This window comes from Terrapene carolina, unplaced genomic scaffold (genome assembly GCF_002925995.2).
Source record: "Terrapene carolina triunguis isolate 2854851 unplaced genomic scaffold, T_m_triunguis-2.0 Scaffold210, whole genome shotgun sequence".
Classification (NCBI taxonomy): Eukaryota; Metazoa; Chordata; order Testudines; family Emydidae; genus Terrapene; species Terrapene triunguis.
This window is the reverse complement of record NW_020664561.1, coordinates 44,607,900-44,626,909: the sequence shown is the minus strand read 5'-3', so window position 1 is coordinate 44,626,909 and position 19,010 is coordinate 44,607,900. Positions and strand designations below refer to the sequence as shown.

At 42.3% G+C, this 19,010-nt stretch overlaps 1 protein-coding gene across 1 annotated transcript in view; it reads right to left on the bottom strand.

The window, feature by feature from the left end:
- Positions 1–19,010, bottom strand: part of LOC113407302 (ubiquitin carboxyl-terminal hydrolase 33) — a 95,669-nt gene that overhangs the window by 29,871 nt on the left and 46,788 nt on the right. The gene's annotated exons all lie outside the window — the stretch shown is intronic.

Below are 19,010 nucleotides of genomic sequence, written 5' to 3'. Positions count from 1 at the left end.
GACTGGGAATGGATGGGTCACTACAAAAACTAAAAACTAATTTCCCCATGCTAATTTCCCCTTATTGTTACTCACACCTTCTTGTCAACTGTTTGAAATGGGCAACCCTAACTACCACTACAAAAGTGATTCTTCCTCCTGTTGATAATTGCCCACTTTAATTGAATTGTCTCATTAGAACTTACCCCCCACTTGGTAAGGCAACTCCCATCTTTTCATGTGCTCTGTATATATATCTTCCTACTGTATTTTTCACTCCATGCATCTGATGAAGTGGGCTGTAGCCCACGAAAGTTTATGCCCAAATAAATGTGTTAGTCTCTAAGGTGCCACAAGTACTCCTCGTTGTTGTTTTTTATAAATGATCCATCACTTTTGATGTTTGGAATTTGTGTGGAGAGGAGGCAGAAAAAAGAGAGCTGCACTGTTAGGCTCTATAGTAAGAGCTTGTCTACACATGGATTTGTTTTGTAATAACTGTTCTACTTTAAATTCAGACCCTACTTTATTCCTTCATAATTTTATGTGTAGATGAGACCCAAGTTAATACGTCGCAGTCACACAGCAACAGCACTCTGGCCACACAAGTCTTGAAGCTCTATATTTACTTTTCTCCTTATTTCCTGAATTGTCTGAAAAGTGTTTTTAGGTGTACTTTCTGAGAAAATGGAGGTAGAGCAAATCCTCCACCTTCTCTCCTTTTAAAAAATACCTAAAATGTAAGAGAAATTAATGTTTTTTTTTAAAAAGAACTATTCACAACAGCTTATGCTAAAATTCAAATTGGTGCGGAATTTCCTTCCCATTCTTTCTTTCCAAAAAGGTTTCACTTTTGGTTTTGGATACAGTTAAAGACTAAAATATATATTACTGATTGTCCCTGTGGGATATCTTGTATCCTGGGGTCATTTGCACACCATTCTTGTGCCTATGCTACTACCCACCCACTCATCTGTGGGCGCTGCTCAGTATATAGACCACAACTTCTTTGTGGCCTTGACTCTGTATCCATTTGACATGAGTCTTTTTTTTTTATTTCAAAGGGGGGGTTTGATGGTCGACAAATAAACTTATCTCCTTGCATTGACTCTATGATAAACAAATACTCCTTAATATTTTTAAACAGGTCTTTGGATGAAGTTGACTTCTATCACACATACCAAATTATTTCCCTGCTGTATTGCTGATTAATTTTGGTTGCAGCTTGCTTGAAGGCCTTTAAACATAAATCCCAATTTCACACTTTTGGTTGTCCTGTGCTCTGGGAGAAATATATATTTTATATTGAAGACCCCTCTTCCCCCCCAAAAAAAGACAAAATTACATTGGGGTAAGAATAATATAGAACAAGTTTGTTAAAACGTGTCTCACGGTGATCAAACTGATGATGATCCCAATGAAGTTAGAACATTGCAGGCCACTTAATTTTTTTTTCCAAACTTTTCTTTCCCAGACCTGGTTCCGTTGTTCCTACAAATTTGTTTCAAGGAATTAAAACAATTAATCCAACGTTTCGAGGCTACTCCCAACAGGTAAACCTTTCTTAGTATTATCCAGTATTATGACAATGAAGTGTCAAAAGTATAACTGCATGATTCAGGTAGATTAAATTGTCACATTCAAAACTTGATAAAGTAGAAAAATATGTATTTAAACCAAGCTAATCATAAACTTTTAGTTTTTACCTTTCCATGCTTTAAATCTATATCCCCTAAAACTCCTCTCTAACTTTTCTGAATCACAGACTTCTGTGCTGAATTCTGTTGACAAACTGCTGAAAGGCCCCGTGACCCTTATGAATGTCTCCTTTCCCTTTCTCAGGGACAAGCAGCAGAATGGTTAATATCAAAAACTTGTCACCTGAAGTAAAGTAGCTGACATACAAGCTGTTCCAGAAAGTGACACAAAAGTCTTGCTAAGCAAACATAAAGAATATAATAGAGCAAACTTTTACCATATTAATTTACTATTTGAATATTTTTAAGCTGAGTTGCTAGTATCCAGTTTTTTTGTTTAGACAATGAGCCCACATCTTTTCTTTTCAATGTTACTGGTTTACAGCATTATGGATACTGAATACTTGTGTCCTCCATCTCTTGTATAGGTAGTAATTACTTGTAGTGGGCAGGCATTGGTGGTTATGTGACTGAATTATATTGTAGGTGCATTCTTCAAATCATCTTTAATGAGGTGTGTTCTAACATACCTATTTTACTGTTGAAAACATATTTTATTAAAAGCCCTATTGTGGGGACCACATTTAATTTCCAATTTAATTAAGAACCAGATCCTTAATAATTTTGTCAGATTCTCTGCATTGCAGTAGTTTATATTGGAAAACTTTGGTAATTCAGTATAATGAAGTTAGCAAGTGAAATGGAGGGTTAAACTGTATTTTTGATATACAAATAGTGTCGGTGGTGTCAAGTAAGTGTTAAAATAGCAAACCACAGAATTGTTGTAGATGCTTTTCATTATTACTGACACCCTAACTTACTGTTGTGTCCAGGGTATCCACAACTTATTCATGTACCTAAAGGAAGAAATTAATTCACTAATTCAGGGGAAAATGGCAAGATCGTCTGCAGCTTTATTAACATACATTCCTTCAGGGGAATTTAGTCCTTGCAAGCTAAAATTTGGAATGAGCGTAACATTCTGTACTCCCTTAAGTATTTAAGGGGAGACCCCAATGTTCTTCCTCAACACATCACCCTAAGTTACTCACTAGGTCCCGTCCCCCCCCAAAACGAAATCTGGTCTTTTGTGTGCTTTTACCCTATACTATACAGATTTCACAGGAGAGACCAGCATTTCTCAAATTGGGGGTCCTGACCCAAAAGGGAGCTGCAGGGGAGTTGCAAGGTTATTTTAGGGAAGATTGCGGTATTGCCAGCCATACATCTGCGCTGCTGCTGCCTTCAGAACTGGGCAGGTGGGGAGTGGTGGCTGCTGACTGAGGGCCCAGGTCTGCAGGCAGCAGTGCAGAAGTAAGGGAGACATGGGATGGTAATACCATACCATGCCATCCTTACTTCTGCTCTGCTGCTGACGGCAGCTCTGCCTTCAGAGCTGGGATCCCGGCCAGCAGCTGCCGCTCTCCAGCTGCACAGCTCTGAAGGCAGTGCTGCCACCAGCAGCAGTGCAGAAATAAGGGTAGCAGTACTGCAACCTCCCCTACAATATCCTTGCAACCCCTCCCCCCCACACCACCTTTTTGGGTCAGGATCCGTACAATTACAGCACTGTAAAATTTCAGATTTTTAAATAGCTGAAATCGTGAAATTTATGATTTTTAGACTCCTACGACCATGAAATTGATCAAAATGGACTGAATTTGGTAGTGCCCTAGGAATAACATAGTGAAGGCAGGGAACTGTGCAGCCTGGAAATTATTGTTGTTCTCCTCTCCAAAAGGCAATTGCAGGGGAGCTGGGAGTCTGAGAATGGTGCCCTTGCTGGACCACTGAGGGGAAATACAGGTGCAGTAGCCCTGAACTGCGACAGTATCTCTCCCCCTAAAAGAATTACCAGCCACGGCAAATAGGTCAAAAGTTTTAAATTTACATGTGTACAGATCATTAGGCTGAGGGAGAGTCCCGGAAACCAAACAGTGGTGACACTAATAATTTGTAAGCAAGTAAGAAAATGATTATGTACCAAACTCCCGTTAAACCCACCACCAGTGGACCAACAGATACCCTCTTAATAAATAGCTACCTGTGCAACAAGAATAAACGATGGCTAAGAACAACAAAACTAGGAATTAATGAATGAAGGTGGAAGCACCAGAAACCAGGAAGAAGTCAAACTTCTGCCCCCTTTCTGCTCTTATAAGACCAGCAGTGAGCTCAAGCTGAAAGTAAGCCAGCAGTGCCATTGCCACTGTAGCCCACCCACTCCTTCCACAAGAAGTTGCTGAGCTGTTAGAGAATGAATCTACAACACTCCCTTTGTTTCCTTCTCCTGTCCAGGCAAGTCTGGAACAGCTGGAGGGCTGGGACAAATTAAAGTCGATTCTTTTGAAAGGTGCAAATGTGGTTTCCCTGACCAGTGTACGTAAGGCGCTGATTGGGTGTTGCAAAAAAAGTTTGAAAACCTTATATGATGAGGTTAGATTCCTTTACCGACAACCTCTATTAACTGTACAGCTGGGAGCTAACCAGGTACTTGGTTGTTGCTTGTATTAGGATGCACATGTCATTGTGATGGTTCTTGGGGTACCCAGGACTGAGAGTCACCTTGTTACCCCCTGCCTCCAAGTGAGTCTCACCTATGCCTGGCTGTTCCTTACCACCATTAGCCTTTCAGCCACTTGAACACTTTCCCCTGGGCTATGCCAGCCCAGTCTACACCTTGCAGGTTAACAAAAGGTGCACCCCAGTCCATTTGAATCAGTCCTCTGTGATATGCTGCCCTGGACACAGACTACTCACAGAAATCCCAGATCCTCTGCCGCCAAAGATGCAATGTGTCCCAGTTTACTAATTTTACCTTAAATCGCTGCTCCTATAAATCAGACAGCACTTGTGAACCACTTGCAGTAAGACAAAAGTAGATATTTTTAAGAAAGAATAAAGATTTAACTACAAACGAGAGACGTGGAAACAAATAGCTATAATACAAAACAAAATCAAAATGTGAAGTTGCATCTACATTTATTAATTACCTTTCCTAGCTAATAAAGTAGGTTTCCCACTCCCCGATGTTCAGTCTGTTTCAGAACTTTACAGAAACCAGGATCCAATTTTTCATGAGAATACCTTGTTCCTCAAGATGTCTTCTCAGTGGAAGGATGCCGAGTACCTTTCCCTCCTTTGTGTTATCCTGAAAGTTTTTTGTTTCTGTTTATAGACAGGGTGAACCCCTGTTTTGTCATAATGTTTCTTTTTTTCCTTCAGGTGCTTTTGATTGTTTGCATTTGCCTCTGATGGTTTTCCATTGACAGTTTTGTACTGAGCAAGGCTGAACAATTGAGCCTTGCATTGCATCAGTGGCAAAACAGGGTGGGGTGGCAACTCCCTCCTGCTGAATAGGCTGTCACTGAGACATTATCCTCTGGTGACTAACATTTACTTCAAGTCAATAACACATACTTTCAACATAAATATTACCCATACATACACCTTGCAGTGATTATGAATCTTGATGAGTTATGAGCTTTCTGTAGCTACCTTACATTTTACTTTTTATAGATAAATATTCTGTAAGATATTTTGGTGTAGTGACTTTGTCAGGCCTGAGGTAAGTGTTATTTGCAAAGAACAGGCGACCCTTTGCCAAGGAGCCTCGGTGTCACAGAAACCACACAAGAAATATTTTAACAATTAAAATATCCTGGCACAGAGTATAAGCTTTGTGATGAGTGAAAGCGTGAGAAGGAAAATTGCCAAGTAAGACTCGTGACATGGAATGGAACTTGTGTAGGAGGTTACAAAATCCAAAATGAAATATTATTTGGACTGACAGTCTAATTCTCTTTTGCACCCCAGACTGGGCAGGTGGCATTTACTTTGTTTTTACTCCTTTGATTTAGTGGCCAGCTTTAGCTTTTTGTTGTTTCATCTTGTTTCGACACCACTATGTGCATATCTTCTAAATATAAAAGGGGATTATGTACCTATTTTAAATTCCAGGATGCACAAGAATTCCTGCGTTGTTTAATGGATCTGCTTCATGAAGAGCTAAAGGAACCTGTCATGGAAATAGACGATACCCACTCTACAAGTATAGAAGAGAGTATGGAAGAAGACAAGAACCAGTCAGATGTAGATTTCCAGTCCTGTGAATCTTGTGGTAGCAGTGATAAGGCAGAAAATGAGGCTGGTTCCAGACCATTCTCAGAGGACCATGCAGAGGCTACTATGTTAATTCAAGATGTTGAAAACCACTCCCTCATAACTAAAGATTGGCAGAAAGAAAAAACACCGTGTAATAAGTTTAACCGAGCAAGTTCTATGGAGGATTTAAAAAAAGACAAAAACACTGCTTCAGAAACTGCTGAATTTTTACATAATCCAGGAACAGTCAAAGTGCAAATACACAGCAGAATTTCAGGTGACTGTATGATCAGTTGCTAATTTGTAATTATAACAAAATCATACTTGTAGCTGAAATGCATGTAAAAGTAAAAATGAGGGAAACCATTTTAGATGTATAACTTGTCATGTATCGCACGAGAGTAGATTGGTTTTGTAACTGGTGCTCAAGTTCATTAATGTGGTACTTCGATTATGTTTGTTTAATCCATTTTGAAGTCCAGTGACTATTTACCAGCTGTTCAAGATTTGTAACAATTGAAAGACTTCAGATAACATTACAATTGGTGATTGCTTTTGGATTTTTTTGGCTCATTATTTCTGCTTTAACAGTTGCTGAATTAAAACTTAATTTTCTTATACACAAGCATTTAATCAGTCACCTACTGGTGTGCTGAAATGTAAGTTATCTAACTATTTTGCAGTTCAACCTGAAGCAAAACTTTACTGTTGGAAAAATTCAGCTGTGCAGTAATACAAATTTCTGTTGCAGACTATATCAGTGATGTCCATATGACTGATCTGTCAGGACCGCAAAGCCCTCCCTCAAACGAAGGAGTGAATACACGTTTATCAACCTCTCCTCCAAAATCAGGCTCATTATGGTCTGGATTGGCACCTGCACACAAAAAAAGTATATGCTTCTTTTTCTCCTTGCATTGCCTTGCTCATAAATGTGCCATTAGTTTTTTTTTTTTTTTTTTTTTTTTTTAAATTTTGGTATTTAATATTGACACTGCATGTGCTTCCAGGCCTCTAGTTAGAGATTTGACACCATGCTAATGGGGTACAGAGCTTCTCATGATTTTCTATGTCACTGTCTCTTTTCACTTTATTGGAGAATGGTGCATCACTACCAGTCGCTATAAGCAACTGTGTATCCATAGCGCTTCCTGCCTCTCCAGTTGTTTTTGTCTCCTTGTTCTTGAAGCATGGAGCAATATTTTTCTTGATCTTTCTTTATTAGCACCTGATTGGAGAAATGGAGGTGGAGGGAAGAATGCTCATAGAAGGAAAAAAGGTTGTGTGTTTAGAGGAGAGTCTGGGAAGGAGCCCATTGGGTACTCAAGGGAGAGGATTCTTGTGGGAACAAGGCATCAGTTGAGTTTCCCAGGGTGAAAGAGCTCATGCCTGTCCTTACTGCTCTAGGCAAGTTCACCCATTGGAGCAGTCGTAATTTCTGCTACCCACACAGAGAGTCTGTTTAGGCTGCATCTATTCTACAGTCTACTCATCAGTAATAGGTCAGCACCTAAAGGGCTAGGCTCTCACTGACTGCAGGGTTGGCTCCGACACAGTGCTCCTTCTCCATTACTACAATCTCTCAGCACCAGGAATATGTTTTTATAGCAGTTTCTTCTGTCTCTACAAGAGGTTCCCCTACTTTGTACCCTGGCGGCATCTCTCTGTGTGGTCCCTTTATAGAGTTGACACCAAAATGCAAGTCCTCCAGCAGGGGCAGCTCTTTCTTACTCCACTTCTTCAGGTACCTGATCCCTTTCTTTCATCTGGATGAACCTATGAACAGCTTGGCAGAGATGTGATCTGAAGTCCCATTCTAGCAGATCTTCTCCCCACCATCTGTCACAGCTTTAACTTCCAGGGACCCTGAGCATGCTCGGATTACAGGCAGCCTACTCAAAGCATTAGGAAGTTGATCGTGGTCTCAACCAAACTTCCAGAAATTTCCCACTCTGACAGGCTTGCTGTTCCCTCATCTGTGGAAGAGGTGATCAGCCTAATAGCTGGCCTCTCTCCAGCCATCAGCAGGAGTCTGAGCAATTTCAATGGAAAGCCACTCTGGTACTCTGCTTCATTATACTCCCTTTCCTTTGCTGAGGATCTGGACAACAGTGGTGTTTCAGACATGGCCCAGAGGGGTTGCCTGCATCCCCCTTTTGGGATTGTTGCCAATGTGCAATACTCTATAGTGTGATAATTCATTGATGTAAATGAGTTTGTTTGAGTTTTTGAGTTTGCTGCATAATTGTGCTTCAAAATCTGAGCATTCATGAATAATTGTTAAAGATTTATTTATTTATGGTTGTGAAGAAAACCTTCATACAGTGATGCCTGCTATATTGGGCAAACAGACAAAGACCACAGCTCTCAAAGAAATGTTAACTGACCCCTTCATGTTGATGGTGTGTCAGCACTGAAGTCTAACAAGAATCATTTAAATGGCAACATTGTATCACTCCTGGTTAGCTTTCCCGAAATATCAGTATAATGCCGTAATTGTGTGTAGTGGAAGATATGGGGCAGATTGCAGTGAGGCTAGTGTCAAGGTTTGCTGGGCTGGGGAATGAGAAATTCATCCTTCCTCAGTCAGATGTAAAGTTACCTCCATCTTTGTTCAGAGTGGAAACAATAGAGATCTGTCCCCTGCCCTGTACCAAAAGTCTCAACTCCCTCCTAGTTGCCAAAAGCAAAACTGTCCCCTGTGCCTTCCTGACTCTCATGAGGCCAAACTGTCCTCTACCCAGCAACCACCACCCCCCCCCCCCCCCCCCCCAACTACATCTGTCATGCATTTTCAGTATGGAAATCTCTGGCAAATTGAAAATGTGAGGTGTTCTAAAACAGTTTAATATCAAAATACATGACTGAAGGATACTTTACTGGGGTCAGGAAGTGGGGCATTGCTGCATAACTCGTGGGTCCCTGCATAATGCACATCTAAAGTGCCACATGAAAAGAGGACTTGCTAGTGAGCTTTCTTGCTTGCTGACTTTTCTTCGTGCCAGTATTCTCTCTTCAGATCCAAACTCTTCCCTTCTCTAAGCCTGTTTCAGCTAGAAATGAGTCAGGGAGGCAATTTTAGTTACATGAGACAGCAGGCACTCAAAAGTATTTGCTTAGGGGCCATCCAGTTGGTTTATGGACTTCTTTTGTCTATGAGGCAGCCTTTGGGGAGTTGCATCCCTGGGGGGGAGAGGTCTGTTTGGAACTGTTTTTCCCTTTTCATTGTTATTGGCCCCACACTTTGCTGCTCCTTATTTGTATTGGCAACTAGCAAATCAGCAGGTCCACTGCCAAGATTCCTACAGGAGGAGTTTTGGGGACCTTAGTCTGTTGGGTAGGTACTGCAAGAGCATTTGCAGTCTATATCTCATATGATGCTTCTAGGTTTTATTCTCTAATGTAGGGGGGCCAGGACACTGTTTCTGAGGGTTTTTTGTGCTCCACAGAAACAGGTATTACTCATCTAATACAGATCAGAACTTGAAATTATTTATACTTGATTTCTGGATCAATTGGGGAAAATCCCTCTGAGAGCTTTAGAGACTGCTCCACTTAGGCAGTCTCAGCAGGGGGCAGGTTTTCTTGTTTTCAGTCAGTCTGCTTTTTAAATTCTGTATCTATCACTGAGGGTATGTCTACACTACGAGAGTAGTTCGATTTTAGTTAAATCGAATATGTGCAATCGATATTAGAAAGTCGAACGTGTGTGTCTACACTAAGGACAGTAATTCGACTTTGTCAGTCCACAGTACCAGGGAAAGCGTCGACATTGGAAGCAGTGCACTGTGGGCAGCTATCCCACAGTTCCCGCAGTCCCCGCTGCCCATTGGAATTCTGGGTCGAGCCCCCAATGCCTTCTGGGTAAAAAAATGTGGCGAGGGTGCTTTTGGGTAACTGTCGTCATCCGTCAGTCACTACCGCCCTGCCTCCCTCCCTGAAAGCGCCGGCGGGAAATCAGTTCGCGCACTTTTTGATCAGTGACAGCGCGGACGCCACAGCACTGCGATCATGGATCCCGCTGCGACCATCGCTGCAGTTGTGGCCGTTCTCAACGCCTCGCACCTTATCATACACCTTACCCTGAGGCAGATGCAGAGTAATCAGGCGAGGAGGCTACGGCACCGCCGTGAGGGCCTGAAGTCGGAGAGTAGCACAGAGCTGTCAGAAACCACGAGCCCCAGCGCCCAGGACATCACGGTGGCAATGGGGCATGTGGATTTTGTTGAACGGCGATTCTGGGCCCGGGAAACAAGCACGGACTGGTGGGACCGCATAGTGCTTCAGGTCTGGGATGAATCCCAGTGGCTGCGAAACTTTCGCATGCGGAAGGGCACTTTCCTGGAACTTTGTGACTTGCTGTCCCCTGCCCTGAAGCGCAAGGACACCCGCATGCGAGCAGCCCTGACTGTCCAGAAGCGAGTGGCCATAGCCCTCTGGAAGCTTGCAACGCCGGACAGCTACCGGTCAGTCGCGAACCACTTTGGCGTGGGCAAATCTACCGTGGGGGTTGTTGTCATGCAAGTAGCCAAGGCAATCGTCAAGGTACTGCTGTCAAAGGTAGTGACCCTGGGAAACGCGCAGGCCATCATAGATGGCTTCGCTGCGATGGGATTCCCAAACTGCGGTGGGGCTATAGATGGGACTCACATCCCTATCCTGGGACCGGGCCACCAGGCCAGCCAGTACATCAATAGAAAGGGCTACTTTTCAATGGTGCTGCAAGCACTGGTGGACCATCGGGGACGGTTTACAAACATCTATGTCGGATGGCCGGGCAAGGTTCATGACGCTCGCGTGTTCAGGAACTCTGGTCTGTTTAGACGGCTGCAGGAAGGTATTTACTTCCCGGACCACAAGATAACTGTGGGGGATGTGGAGATGCCTACAGTGATCCTCGGGGACCCAGCCTACCCACTAATGCCCTGGCTCATGAAGCCCTATACTGGCGCCCTGGACACAGAAAAAGAACTGTTTAACTACCGGCTGAGCAAGTGCAGAATGGTGGTGGAGTGTGCTTTTGGCCGTCTCAAGGGGAGATGGAGAAGCTTACTCACTCGCTGTGATCTCAGCGAAACCAATATCCCCATCGTTATTGCAGCTTGCTGTGTGCTCCACAATCTCTGTGAGAGCAAGGGGGAGACCTTTATGGCGGGGTGGGAGGTTGAGGCAAATAGCCTGGCTGCTGATTACGCCCAGCCAGACAGCCGGGCGATTAGAAGAGCCCAGCGGGACGCGCTGTGCATCCGGGAGGCTTTGAAAGCCAGTTTCAAGGCTGAGCAGGGTACCCAGTGACTTTTAAGTTTGTGGACACAAAGGCAGAACTTGCCCCCCTTTCTTTACCCAGTTGCCGTCGACTATCCTCTCCACTTACATACCCCCTTCACCCCCTTCCCAAAAAATAAAGTCTGTTCTGTTTTGTTAATGGACACCGTTGTCTTTATTACTGTTTTCGCGGGAATGTTTTAAACCTGGGACACAGACTGTGGCGGGGGGCGGGTTTAGGGTTGTGATGCAAATGATGCCTCTAAACTCCAGGAATGACAGGCTCCGCGGTGGTGGACTGGTTGTTTCAACGGAGCCTGCCAGCCCTCCTGGCCGGGACTGCGTGTATGTGTCGGCTATGTGACTGTCTTGCAGGGGGAGGAGGGTTACAGATCCCCTGCTGCGCGGCTCTGTGATCCAGGGTAAGGACCGCTGCATAAGATCTGTAACTGCCCTCCCCCGCCACCAAGTCACAGAGCAACACCACCGCCCCCACCACACAAAACATGAAAACCACCTCCCAGACTGACCAGGATAACTAGTCACTGCACTGTATATGTGCCCTGCTGCTGCACCTGCCCCCTGCTAAAGGTGACTGTCCTGTCCAATGACCAAGCCCCTTCCCCCCCCCTTCAGACAGACTCCCCTCCAAAAGAAGAGGATGGAAACAGAAATGAACAGAAACGTATTCTTTATTAACAACCGCACATGGAACGGGGGGGTGAAACTTGGACGGGGTCTTGTGTGAGGCGGGTAGGAAAGGACTTTTCAAATTTTGGGGAATGAGAGCCTTCTAGTGGTAGAGCAGTCCGCAGGGGTGGAGTGAAATTTTTCACGGCCCCTTCCACCCCTCCGTGTTTGGACTTTGGGTGAGGGGGGTATGGGACTTGGTGGCGGGGCAGGGCAGTTACAGAGAGACTGCAGCGGGGCTCTCTCCTCCTGCCTCCGGTCCTGCAGAACATCCACAAGGCGGCGGAGCGTGTCCGTTTGCTCCCTCATTAGTCCAAGCAGCGTTTGAGTATCCTGCCTGTCCTCCTGTCGCCACCTCTCCTCCCGTTCCATGTTTGCCCGGTGCATTTGGGACAAGTTCTCCCTCCACTGTGTCTGCTGGGCTGCCTGTGCTCGGGAGCATCCCATTAGTTCAGCAAACATGTCTTCCCGTGTCCTCTTCTTCCTCCTCCTAATGTGCGCTAGCCTCTGGGCAGATGTGGCTGTGGGAATTGGAAAAAGGGAGTGAATTCCTGAGACAGAGCAATGTATCTGTGAACAGAGAACATAGTCTTTCTCTGTGAACAAGACCATGCAGAGCACCTATCACACGCGCACTGAGGACAAGGTCGAATTTTCGGCCCTCGCCTACAGTGCCTGCGGTCTTGCTGTGGCGAGCTGAGGAGCAGGGCAGGACACCGGACTTTGTCTAGATGGCAAACATGGTAAGCCGTAGACTTGTGGCCGCTTAAAACTTTAAGAGTGGCACTGGCCTCCTTTCAAATAGAAAGCAATGCGAGTCTCTGCTGGCAGCAATCCTGCAAGCATGAACTCTGCCCCTGTCCCACCCCCTCGCGGCTGTAAACCGCGTGGCTGTAAACCGGCGGTTGCAGTTCTATAAAGGGACGGGCAAGCAGTCCCAATACTAACTTTCCCATACCTAATTCACAGCAGGGAGCCATGCCAGACATCACCCTCCTGAAGGTCTCCGAGAGCCAGAAGGAGAAGATGCTCCGGGACAGCCTGCAGAAACCGGGGCCATTTGCTGCACTGCTGTGCAAGGCCATGATCCCGGAGTACCTGCTGGCGTTGTGGCAGGGAAACGTGTCCTACCACGGGGGGCCTAATAAGCTCTCCCTGCCCAGGAACCTGCTGATGAGGCTGGAAAAACACCTGCAGGAGGTGTATGAGGAGTTCTCCCCGGAGGATCTCGCCTCTATCCCCGGTTACATTGACCAGTTCCTGGCTTAGGTGCCCTTGGAGGGACAAATGACTGCAGGGTTTTGGGCATTATAATCATGAAGCGGACATTGTGCAATTTTTTGAAAATGGTTCGGACTATATATTGAGGCGCCCAAAAAAAGACAAATCATGATACACTTTGCACTGATTCCCCTTTTGTTTGACTTTACTGTTTACATGTTTTGAAGCACTTTACCCACTGTTCATATTTTCAATCTTCCTGTTTTGTTGCAAATAAATGTTTACATGTTTTAAAGCACTTTAGCTAATGTTAATATTTTAAATACGCCAGTTATGTTGTAAATAAATGTTTAGATATTTAAAACACTTACTGCTTGATCCGTCCCCTGAATCTGTGTCTGGGGTAACGGCTGGGGAGGGTTGGTAGGGGATCTCTGTCAGGGTGATGAAGAGCTCCTGGCTGTCGGGCAAATCAGCGTTGTAAGCGCTGTCTACTGCCTCGTCCTCCTCATCTCCTTCCTCCTCTTCCCCGTCCGCTGAGGAACCGGCCGCGGACAATATCCCATCCTCAGAGTCCACGGTCAGGGGTGGGGTGGTGGTGGCGGCCGCACCTAGGATGGAATGCAGTGCCTCGTAGAAACGGGATGTGTGGGGCTGGGATCCAGAGCGTCCGTTTGCCTCTTTGGTCTTCTGGTAGCCTTGTCTCAGCTCCTTGATTTTCACGCGGCACTGCGTTGCATCCCGGCTGTAGCCTCTCTCTGCCATGGCTTTAGAGATCTTCTCATAGATCTTTGCATTCCGTCTTTTGGAGCGCAGCTCCGAAAGCACGGACTCATCGCCCCACACTGCGATGAGATCCAAGACTTCCCGATCCGTCCATGCTGGGGCCCTCTTTCTATTGGATTGCACGGCCATCTCTGCTGGAGAGCTCTGCATCGTTGCCACTGCTGCTGAGCTCACCACGGTGTCCAAACAGAAACTGCGATTCAAACTGCCCAGACAGGAAAAGGAATTCAAATTTTCCCGGGGGAGTGGCTGGTCAGAGCATCCGAGCTCGGACTGCTGTCCAGAGCGTCAACAGAGTGGTGCACTGTGGGATAGCTCCCGGAGCTATTAGCGTCGATTTCCATCCACACCTAGCCTAATTCGACATGGCCATGTCGAATTTAGCGCTACTCCTCTCGTTGGGGAGGATTACAGAAATCGATTTAAAGAGAGCTTTATGTCGAACTAAATGGCTTCCTGGTGTGGACGGGTGCAGGGTTAATTCGATATAACGGCGCTAAAGTCGACATAAAAGCCTAGTGTAGACCAGGCCTAAATGAGAATTAGTCTTCCTGGTGGGAAGAATCCGGAATGGCAGTCTGATGTAGGTTGAGTGATGGGAAATGCAGAATCATTTAAATGGAGAGAGAGGAAGGAGACTTTCTCAGTTCCTATAAGCAGAGTTCTATTTTTTTTACTTGTTTATTTTTAGAAAATATTTTTGGTTAATTTAGCTGAATTAACCAAGTAAGTTTTATAAAAAAAATAATGGAACTTGCAGAGTCCTGTCTCATACATCAAAATGATGAGATGCATTTCTTGTGTCTCAGTTAATTATCAGACTGTTGAGCTGAAGGCTTTGTCTGATTGCTAAATATTTTTTTTAAATGCTGTGTAACTTTTCTTGGTAATTAGAAGTAGTGATTAAATTGTTTTCAGTAGTACATTGCAATTATTCTTGTAGAAGAACTTTATTATATTTTGAGACAAACTTCTATTTTATTGATTTCATTTATACTTTGGCAACACTTGTATAGCCTGTCATGCCAATAAAGTTTAATTGAATTGAACTGAGATGACCGTGTAATAGTTGCTAGTTCTGACTTGCAGGAATAGTCTTTTTGAAGCCCTTAGGACTACTTGCATGGGTACAGACTGCTCAAATATTTTATTGTTTACCAGTTGAGCCGTATAATGAAATTTTTCCCCATTATAACTTGTGCTATAGACAGAGTGAGCGTATATAATGTTTGCTGAGTTAATTAAGAAAAGAAGTAGTCCTAGTCTGAAAATACAATTTTCTTTGAAAGGGCGAGTGAAGCTGTCCTGAATAAAGATTAACACACTTAATACATCCATACAGGAAAGAGAGAGAAAAAGAACATAAATTAACTAAAACTGATTCATTTGCAAATATAATTACACACTGAGAAAATGTATGTATACTGTTATATAATCTAAATACTCATTGCACAGATTAAAAGTATTGAAAAGCCATTGATAAATCCTCCTAAAAACCTGTCAGTTATATAATTAACAATTATAGACATCAATCATATACAGATAAACTGTAGAATTCATTTGAACTAGTAAACTCATTAAATGCAAGTAAAATTAAAACATTCAAACCCTTATCTTTATAATCTTTCTTCAAAACAATGTCATTCTAAAAATATACATAAAGATACTAAGATAAAAAGGTAAAATAAAATCCATTTACGCTAGGTGTTCTAATCAACCAACAGCAAAATAGGAGTTGAGATCATTTATCTGTTTAGGAATCAAATTCTGCTTAGTTACACTTGTGCAATCCCATTGGTCTCAAAGGGGTTGCAGAGGTGTACTGGGAGCAAAATTTGACTAGTAAATCTTTGAGAGGAAAGATTATTTTCCTACAAGTTTCTTTTTAAATTTTAGCTTGCTTGATGTATTTTTCCTATTTACAGGTCTTACAGGATTGAAAAATATTGGAAACACTTGTTACATGAATGCAGCTTTACAAGCTCTTTCCAATTGGTAAGGAAAATAGCTGTTAAATGTAACCTTAAAATAGCTATGTGTATCTGCATGTCTTCAGTTATAAACCAGACCCTCCAAAAAATCCTTAATTTAAGTTTTAGAAAAATCATACCAGTATACACCTCATTTTGATTTGTTTGGTAGCCTCATCTTGCAGTAGCATGAATAGTGCTATTGCAATCAATGGTATTACTTAAGAGTTGCAGGATATGTATATAGTTTCCCTCGAATAGCAGTCTATGGGTTTGTTTTCCCTCCTGTTCTCTAATATCTCGCAGCCCTCAATCAAAAATTATAGTTTTAAAAATTAAAAAGAGAATTGGTCATAAATATCCAGGTCGTCTTCTAAGTGTAGGGCCATTCTTTGATACTTGAGTTGTTTTTTTTTCATTCTTCTCCAGACAGCAAAAGGTAATATGATGTGTGGGGCATAAACAAGCTTTGAATTCCTTTTTACCATGTTATTTTTCAGTCTGGAAAGTTTTCTAATTGCTATTTATAACAATTAAAATGAGGTGGCGTGTAATCTTTTAGTGACAGAAGTTTAAACTTGCAAATTTTATAAAAGCAGCTGATATAAAACGCCTTTGATTAAACACTTGAACTGCTTGGATCTTAAACTCAAAAACAGATCAAAGAATTTCAAGATCCTAATTATATACTAAACATACATAATGTACATAAGTAATGATAAAAATTGTAAGTGAAATAGTTTAGAAAGATTTTTTTTTAATCCTAAATATTCATAGATCAGAAAGAGCTGCCTAGCTATATACTTGAAAGTATCAGTAATATTTGGTTAATTTTTGTTTCCATTTTTTATTAAATGTTTCCAATTATAAAATAGCCTGTCCTTCCCTTTTTTAAAAAAATGTAGATTAATTAACCTATTGACTTAAAATACATTTGTTGAATTTCAGTCTTGCTAGTTGTTCCTTTTATACAATGAACCAAAACCAAACTGAGACTTTAATTATTATGTTTAATTGCTGACTATTATGTTTTCTATTTGTGACTTCCCCCTCCAAAACTGTACTGAGGTTTTGGTATTAATAATTATAATCCCTAGCTATTATATAAGGCTTTTCACCAATAGATTAAATGGTACTTTACAAAAGAGATCAGTATCTTTATCTCCGTTTCACAGATGGGTACACTGAAGCACAGAGAAAGGAAGTGACTTCCCCATGGTCAACTCTGCAGGCCAGTGGTACAGTTAGGAATAGAACACAGGCTTCCTGGATTCAGTACAGTGATCTATCCACTTCTCATTATTTGCCCTGAGGTCCTTCCTATTATCAAAAAATGCTTTGGGATTTTTGAAAGTCTTTTAATGAAAAAATAAATAAAAAGGTGGAAAATAGCCAGGAAATTTGGCAAGAAGAGAGGGAAAGGACCAAAAGCTTTTTAGAATATATTATTTGTTATGACAAAATATGTCTTATAGATCAGGAACCAGTTAACTACTGTTTCTGGTCAATATTAATGGTATGGGAGAGGTCAAGGTTATAGTTCCTAGAATTTCCTTGGGCCACCAGTTGATTTTAAGGGAACAACTTATTCTCTCAGTGCTGCTTAAAATAATAGATATTGGAACTAACCCACCTATTTGTTGCAAAATTTTTTACAGATTTTCTAGATCAAGCTTTTCTGTAATTCTAACCACAGAACTCAATATACATTTTCTGTATAGCCTGTCCCTACAATGATATATTTTAATACATTCCTTGTAAGACATTAAGGAATATTTTTAAAATATTAGCTATGAAAGGTATCTGAAAGTGTCTTTCAGAATATTACATAATCAAAAAGTGCCAGCTTTCAGCCATCTTGACTGTGGAGCAAGGATCACAGGGATATGCAACTATCCACCAGTGGCTATGTTGGCTAGTGGGAACCTGACCTTGTAAGATGGCTCCCACTGGACAATTCCAGTGCCTCTAACAAGTGGCAGGATTGGTCTGTGAGGGGTATTGTGCCACTCATAAAGTGGCCCAAATAAGCAGAATATATGAATGTTGCCCTAGGGTTTAGGAAAAGAAATCATTAAACGTTTACCATGTAAATGTCAGTAATTAGCCTTAGCTAACATGCTGTCAAAATGAATGTAGGGGGAGGTTTACACTTCTCTTAGCACTATTTAAAGAATAATAATCTTGCTTCCTTCCCTCTAATCAGCCCACCCTTGACACAGTTTTTTCTTGACTGCGGGGGCTTAGCACGAACAGATAAGAAACCAGCTATATGTAAAAGTTATCTCAAGCTGATGACAGAACTTTGGCACAAAAGCAGGTATTGTACCACTTTCCTTGTGAAATATGTTTATATATAAACTTTGGACAGCAGTGCAGCACAGGGGTGAACTTGTCTTAGCTCCAATTGTTTCCTCGTGTGTGATATTCCAAAGGTTTATTACAGGCTTGAAGTTAATTAATTTAAAAATAACTCTAAAAGGTTGTGTGGTGGAGTTGGGGAAGTTAATATTTGTTTTAGTGGGAAAGTTACATGAAAGAGGCTTTTCTGTGTATCATGTGACAACTCAAAACAAATGTCATTTAGCTGCTGAGTGATGATGGCATCATGTTTGCCTTCAGGTTGAACAGAATGATTTGCCCATTGCAGCTGTTCCTGTAGTTGAACCCATAATCATGCATAATGGCATTAGATTTTCATCCTAGGAAACATGACAAGATTGACTTCCTTACACAATGAAACATGTAAGTTGTTATAAATAAGAGTGCTCTTTTATGGATAATTGAGCCTCCAGTTTCCAGCACTTTAAGCTCAACCTGAGATAGAACAAACTTTGGTTTTCCATCTGCTGCATACAGCATCATTACACACATACATTTCCCATATTTCAGTGACTTTCATAAATTTCAATAACTTTTATTTAAAAGTTTCAGAGTGGTAGTCGTATTAGTCTGTATCACCAAAAACAACGAGGAGTACTTGTGGCACCTTAGAGACTAACACATTTATTTGGGCATAAGCTTTCGTGGGCTAAAACCTACTTCATCACATGCATGGAGTGGAAAATACAGTAGGAAGATATAGATACACAGTACATGAAAAGATGGGAGTTGCCTTACCAAGTGGGGGGGGTCAGTTCTAATGAGACAATTCAATTAAAGTGGGCTATTATCAACAGGAGGAAGAATCACTTTTGTAGTGGTAATCAGTGTGGCCCTTTTCAAACAGTTGACAAGAAGGTGTGAGTAACAGTAGGGGGAAATTAGTTTTTAGTTTTTGTAGTGACCCATCCATTCC